Source organism: Rhinopithecus roxellana, chromosome 8 (genome assembly GCF_007565055.1).
Source record: "Rhinopithecus roxellana isolate Shanxi Qingling chromosome 8, ASM756505v1, whole genome shotgun sequence".
NCBI classification, from domain to species: domain Eukaryota; kingdom Metazoa; phylum Chordata; class Mammalia; order Primates; family Cercopithecidae; genus Rhinopithecus; species Rhinopithecus roxellana.
In genome coordinates this window covers 64,926,748-64,934,840 of record NC_044556.1, presented here as the reverse complement: position 1 = coordinate 64,934,840, position 8,093 = coordinate 64,926,748, and positions in this window count along the sequence as shown.

Genomic DNA, 8,093 nt, shown 5'->3' with positions numbered 1-8,093 from the left:
ATGAAAAAGACCTCCATACTAAACTATGCTTATTAACTCACCTATCACTAGTTGACCTGGCCTTAGGTAGAAATAATTAGATTGAAGATGGGTCACAGATGCATTCTATGGCTTGGAAATGATACACAAAATTTCCTAGATATGAATGAAAAGGATTTGTGAGAATAAACCACTACTCTTCAGCAATAGAAAGGTTTAGACTCTGCCCGCATTTGAATGTGACAGTTAAATTTCTCAGCCAGCCCCAAATCATCTCTTCCCTCGCAGCATGGTTTTTGGAAATCCATTGTATACTCTCTTTTCTTCGTGAACTATTCACTCGAGCATCAGCACCATATTTTTGTATAGATTAAATGAAACCTCTCACCATGAGAGAACCCTGTGTTCTAATCAGCAAGCATGAAAAGTAATGATGGAATCGAAGCTATAGATGCTGAGCATTTGTTAGAGGTTGAAGGGTAATATATCATGTGTCCGTGACTATCTGAAATCATCCCATATTCATTCTATGGGAGGTTACTATAGATTTTCTACACATCTGCCAACAAGAATAAAAAGAAAGAGAGCAATGTTAGAGACTGTGTTCAAAATAACTATCTGTTGCTATTGGTAACTAAGACTCACAGTAAATTGAAATGTAAGATTCTATGCCTCTTTTTGATTTTCAGATGGTTGAAACTTTTAGAAAAGGGACTTAGTTTATTTTTGGTTTGTACAGTTCAAATACTTCTCAGAAGGTCAGTAGGCCTTGGGAAGGTTTATATGCCATATTTAGGTGACTAAAGCTATGTTTTAAATAAGAATGTTTGGGACTTATCAAAAAAATTAAACTTAAAAAATGAATTGGGCCAGGCGCAGTGGCTCATTCCTATAATCCCAACACTTTGGGAGGCCAAGGTGGGCGGATCACTTGAGGTCAGGAGTTAGAGACCAGCCTGGCCAACATGGCAAAACCCTGTCTCTACTAAAAATACAAAAATTAGCCAGACATATGGTGGGTGCCCATAATTCCAGCTACTCAGGAGGCTGCGGCACAAGAATTGCTTGAAGCCAGGAGGCAGAGGTTGCAGTGAGCTAAGACGGCACCACTGCATTCCAGACTGGGTGACAGAGTGAGACTTCGTCTCAAAAAAAAAAAGAATTGGAAGATAAGTAGGATATCAGCTGGTGAACCAACTCCTGGCATGTCCCTACTCAGGGCCGTCTTCCTAGATCTTCTCACTTCATGGCAGCTATTACTCATACTCCATGAACCTTTCCACTGTGCTCTTACAAGTGGTTTGGCTTTTTCTCTCAATCTTCACCCTGTGCTCACTCTTTGGACTTGATGAAGGCATTTAGCTAACCCAGTATCCCACCTTGGGACTTTTGCAGTTACACACATAACAGAGTATTCAACCCAAACCGGCCTAAACCAAAAAGGGAATGTATTGGCTCATGTGATTGGAAATTTCAGAAGTTCAGGCACATCTTGATGCAGGGGTTCAAATGATATTTCCAAGACCCATTTTCTCTCTGTTCCATGACTCAACTGCTGTATTGATTCCATTCTCAGATGGGTTCTTTCCCTGTGGCCTCAGAATGGCTGTCACCTGCTCTGGGAACAACTTATTTCTAGGTTTAAATCTGGTAGAAAACAGTGGGTGTCTTTGATTCAGAATTTTTAAGAAATGTCCAGACCAGGCGTGGTGGCTCACGCCTGTAATCCCAGCACTTTGGGAGGCTGAGGCAGGTGGATCACCTGAGGTCAGGAGTTCGAGACAAGCCTGGCCAACATGGTGAAACCCCATCTCTGTTAAAAATACAAACAGTTAGCTGGGCGTGCTGGTGCATGCCTGTAATCCCAGCTACTTGGGAGGCTGGGGCATAGAATCGCTTGAATCTGGGAGGCAGTGGTTGCAGTGAGACGAAATTGTGCCACTGCACTCCAGCCTGGGTAACAGAGTGAGACTCCATCTCAAAAACATATATATATAAATAAAAGGGAAGAAAAAAAAAGTCCAGAAATTCATACAGATAAGACCAGTCTAGATCCCATCCTTGTGCCAAGAAAATATGGTATGCCAGTTGACTCAGACCTCAATCCAATTTCCACCCCCAGACCTACAGCTCCATCTAGACCACAAGGAATGAAATGCATAAGGGATGAATCCCCAAATGAAAAAAGGGGCTATTGACAGGAAAGGAAGGATTGGATGCCAGGGAGGCACACAAAAAATATCCATTACATCTGGCTTTGACCATTAGCTCTTCCTGGGCTCAGATTGCACTCAATACTCCAGTTATATTGAACTCTATTCCTCTAACTTGCCATGCTCTCTTTCCTCTTTGTGCTATCCCGCATACTGAGATATGTGCAATGGAGCCTGAGCCTATTGCTTGCCTATCATGAAAGGGTGAAAATGATTTCATGCTAAGACACAGAGTAAGGCTTCTATAATTGAGGTTATTGGACTCTGCCCAATGAAGCACCCTAGCAACCCCAGAGACCTACAGAAATGAGTATTATTGCTTCCAAAGCGTGTTGATTGTGTATAGGGAAGCACAACTACTTTTCAAAATCTATCCTGATGTAAAATGAACTATAATAGTGAAGGAGACCAGAATATGCCACCCCAAAATAGGCCTCTTTGGCATAAGGATTGTTCTGAGCTGAAGGCAATTGAGGAACATCAGACCTAGAAAAAGCTCTGAAGCAGAGCATAAATTTCCCTTTCTTAAAGGAAGCTTACATTTATAAAAGAAATTTACATTTGCAAAAGTGTCTCCCTCTCCCAAACCAGGAAGGAGGAGGATGGCTGTTGCAACTCATATCAATGGAGAAGGCAACAACTGAAATCTGCATGACAAACCTTAAAAAACAACTCTTGTTTCCACATAGTCCTTGGTCACCTTGCATAACTTACCCCCTCAGCAGGCCCCAAACCCCTTTTTCTTTGTGTAACCTAAGAAGGTATGTAAACACTTCTGACTGCCTCCTTGAGCTACATTTTACTTTATCCAGAACCATGTATATGTGTAACTAAAACTGGTTTTTTTCACTCATTACTCTGTCACTAAGGAGGCTAGAGGAAAAGTTTTCCCTTGCCTACAAAAGAATGTCTGTAGCAGATCTGTGGATCTGTAGTGCCCAGAAGCACTTAACATGGTGGTCAATACAATTTGGGAGTGCTGGCCGGGCGCGGTGGCTCATGCCTGTAATCCCAGCACTTTGGGAGGCAGAGGCGGGTGGATCACCTGAGGTGAGGAGTCCGAGACCAGCTGGACCAACATGGAGAAATCCCGTCTCTACTAAAAATAAAAAAAAATTAGCCAGTCATGGTGGCATGTGCCTGTAATCCCAGCTAATCGGGAGGCTGAGATAGGAGAATCACTTGAACCTGGGAGGTGGAGGTTGCAGTGAGCCAAGATCACACCACTGCACTCCAGCCTGGGCAACAGAGTGAGACTCTGTCTCAAAATATATATATATGTGTGTGTGTGTATATATATGTATATATATAATATATATGTATATATAATATATGTGTGTATATATAATATATGTGTATATATTATATATGTGTATATATAATATATGCACACATATACACACACATATGCATATATATAATATATATATGTGCTTTAATCTCTCTTGTTTCAAGAATATTTAAGTACTTATCCTCAAGTAATCAGTCCCTTTGAGACTGTAGCAGGACGAGCCGCAGACAGAACTCCTCAGACACTAAGCTAAAGAAGGAAGGGGTTTATTCAGCCGGGGGCATCAGCAAGACTCCTGTCTCAAGAGCCGAGTTCCCCAAGTAAGCAATTTCTGTCCCTTTTAAGGGCTCACAACTCTAAGCGGGTGCACGTGAGAGGGTCGTGATCAATTGAGCAAGCAGAGGGTACATGACTGGGGGCTGCATGCACCGGTAATTAGATTGGAACAAAACAGGATAGGAATTTTCACAGTACTTTTCTATACAATGTCTGTAATCTATAGATAACATAACTGATTAGGTCAGGGGTCAATCTTTAACTACCAGGTCCAGGGTGTGGTGCCAGGCTGTCTGCTTGTGGATTTCATTTCTGCCTTTTAGTTTTTACTTTTTCTTTCTTTGGAGACAGAAATTGGGCATAAGACAATATGAGGGGAGGTCTCCTCCCTTATTCCCCCTCTTTGAGACTCTCACTCAATAGTGGGAGTTCTCACTTTCATTTTTACTACCTATGTCTTCTTGCAAGATAGATCGATAGTGATTCATATAGTACACTTGTGCTGAAGCATTTTGGTGAACTAAGGTAGCGATGAAGCTTTTTATCATTTGAAGAAGTACAGGTAGCAAACAAGGGAGCAGTAAGCAGGTTCCTATTACTATTATAACTCTTATTATAAGAGTTTTAAATCTTCCTAGCGCTGGGAACCATTTTCCAAACATGGCCCCATGATCAAATCCATGCCACACTTGCATGGCCATATGTGCCAGTTTTGTCATATCTCTAACTGTATCTTCAACTACTTGCCTTTGATTATCTATGTGTGGGCAGCAATTAGTGAGGTAAGATTTCCTACAGACCTCTCCTTCAGCTGCTAGCAAGTAGTCAAGAGCTAATCTATTTTGATAGATGGCATTTCTCATATGAGTTTCTTGCTGGGCCAGAATAGTCAAGGCTCTGCCGGTTTTATTAGTGATTATTTTTAAGACAGCTTGTAACCGTATGATTTGGTTGATCACATAAATAGGGGTCTGGTATCCCCATGAGCTGTCTTGTGCCTAAGTAGCAGGCCCATAATATTGCATGATTCTCTCAGAGGGCCATTTATCACTTTTTCAGTTTCTTATAGCTGTGTTTCTCTTTTCGCGGGAAGCGTAGACAGGGAAGCCCAGGAGTTAGCCTGTGTTTATGGGCAGTAAGAAGAAAAATGGTTTAATAGTGCCAATAACACAACTACCTGCCTGCTGGTCAGGTAATTTGGCATAAGCTGTATGCCTACATATCTGGTATAATCCAATGGAGGCTGTCCAGACCTGGTGGGACTCTGGGTGGGTCCACACAGTTTGCAACTTTGGGAATTTACTAAATGGATTTCTCTCTGTGTGATTTGAACTCCACCAAGTGACTGTTTTTTGTGGTACCATTATACAGTTTCTGTCTCAGACAACTAAGTCATCCTACAGGGTGAGTGAATTATTTTCCTTCTCTAGCTATGCAATATTGTACAATAACTGAGGCGTTTAGGACCCAGAACTTATCAGGGTGATTCTTTTGAGCCAGAAATTCATTAGGAACTGGGTCTGTAGGTACTAATTCTTGGGCTTCCCAAGGCCATTGATCTCCTATGACAGTTCCTCCACATACCCAACATGAAGTGACATTGAGAGACTGGGCTACATGCTTGGCTACTTGCAAAAACAAATTTCTTGTTTTTCCTGGAATTTCTGGTACTGTCACATTTAGTTCATCATAGAAAGTTTGAAACACTGGCGCAAGAGAGCGTTTGTAAACTTCTCCTCGAACCAAGATATTTACTTGAGGATCCAGTCTGGCCCTGTCGATTCGTAAGGTCACACGCTCCTCTTTTTTCCAGCGAGGATCAAGGGGATTGGCTATTACTAGCCTACGGGGTTACATTGTCACTTAGTACAGGAAGGGCCATTTTTTTCCTTTCTGAAGGTGGACTGGATCCTTTTCATTTTTTTTTTTTATTCAAGTGGTCTAAATGACACAAGACCAGTATTTACATTTATTTCCACACAGTCCTAATTTATGACAGATGTACTTATTTTCTGCCATATAGCCTCTTTTCTAATTAAGAGAACCACACCTTATTCCTAACTTATTAATATTAATGACAGCACAGGCATCAAATTTTAAGGTGGCTTGTTTGGGCACCCCTTTTTCTTCTGTTTTGGCTAACACTTTACTCATATCATTTATGAGCCCCCATCAGTCCTCAGTCCTTAATCTTGTTTTAAAAACTGTGGTCATGGGAGGCTCAGATGGGGCATAACACACATCAGGTTGGTCATTTCCTGGGCTACATACCTTGTATAAAATAACATTATACAAACAAGCTCTTTTTAGAGTTCCAGTACACTTATAATAACCATAAAATAATAGGACTGTAGCTACCTTTTGTCCTACCTCAGTGACTTGATGTATACATGGGAACAGTCTTCAGTCTGAGGAAGGTCAGTTGAAGTCCTTACTGTAAAAGTCCAAATTTTAAGGAAAATGAGTCCCTCAATGAGTTTTCTCATGCTTCGGCCGAGCATGGACCAATCAGCTCCTGGGTGTGACTGGAGCAGGGCTTGTCATCTTCTTCAGAGTCACTTTGCAGGGGTTGGCGAAGCTGCTCCAGTCCATGTACCGCTCACAGTCTACTGATGTTTAAGGATGGTCTTGGAGGTTGGGCCCAGTAGAATAAACTGAGTCCAACACCTCTACACAGTTGTATTCAACTGGGCTCTCTGATACTAGAAGCAAGGTGGTATGGTTTAGGGTGTTGCAAACTTCAGTGGTTATGTGGGGATTTTCACATAGCAAGCTTTGGTACTTGGTTAATCTAGCATTTGCTAACCAATGATGTCCTTTGGTAGTCATTAAAGTTACCACAGGATGGGGGGGGCTTTGTATTCAGGTTTTGCCTAAGGGTTAGTTTATCTGCTGCTTGTGCTAACAAGGCCATTGCTGCCAGGGCCCTCAGACGTGGGGGCCAGCCTTTGGAAATCTTGTCTAGTTGTTTTGAGAGATAGGCCACTGGCCTTGGTCACGGCCCCACAGTCTGGGTGAAAACTCCAACTGCCATTTTTTCTCTTTTTGACACATAGAGTGTAAAGAGTTTCATCAGGTCAGGTAGCCTCAGGGCTGGGGCTGACATGAGTTTTTCTTTTAACTCATGAAAAGCTCGTTGCTGTTGGTTGTAATAGATGTAGTTTAATCTACATTTTTATTAACTGTCACCTATCAAAATATTGATTCAAATCCTGCAGCTATTTGATTTCAAGCTTTTTTTTTTTTTTTTTTTTTTTGAGAAGGAGTCTCGCTCTGTCACCCAGGCTGGAGTGCTGTGGCCAGATCTCAGCTCACTGCAAGCTCCGCCTCCCGGGTTTACGCCATTCTCCTGGCTCAGCCTCCCGAGTAGCTGGGACTACAGGCGCCCGTCACCTCGCCCGGCTAGTTTTTTGTATTTTTTTAGTAGAGACGGGGTTTCACCGTGTTAGCCAGGATGGTCTCGATCTCCTGACCTCATGATCCGCCCGCCTCGGCCTCCCAAAGTGCTGGGATTACAGGCTTGAGCCACCACGCCCGGCCGATTTCAAGCTTTAAATTGATCTGGTACTCCTCGTGGGACTCCAATTGCATCTAAATAGACACGAGAGTCCAAAGACCTATAAGGGGCTTCTCTCACTTTAGGATATTTTTTTCCTTCTGGTTGATGAAATGCCAGAGTGAAAGGGATAGCCAAATGGACTAAAGCACAAGTGCCACTCCAGTTATTCGGCAGAGTGCCCAGTACAGGTCCACCACAATACCACCACACATCCATTCAGGGATGAACAAGGGCTGACTGATTAATAAGTTCTTGAAAATTCTTAAACTCACTACATTCTTTCAGGTCTCCAAGGAACGCTAAGTTTCCTCCTTGTCGTGAGAGACACGAAGTGAACTTAGTGTTGGGAGATGGAGGCTGGATGGCCCTTGGGGGCTAACCCGCAGGGTGCCAGACTTTGGGATATAGCAGAGAGAGCTTGGCATAACTTATTACTCCAGGCTGTGGAATGCTGGAAAAGAGCTACCATGTAGCCCATACCTGGTTGACTGGAGGACCACCTTAGTGGAAAGGGGACAATCTGGGCCTCTGGCCTGCCATGTACACAAGCATAATAATTGCTTTTGTTTAACATGCAGATGGAATATTTGATCCATTTTAACCAGGCATTTGCATCTTGGTATCCTGTCTTAATTGCTAAAGTTTTGTTTTAAGTCTTTAACTTCTATGATCCTCTAGTAAAATGAATGTATGGTTTTAGGAAATTACAAAACCAGTTGGAGCAGTCCATCCTTGCTCTTCAGTGGTCCACAGAATGTTGGACCAACTATGGCAT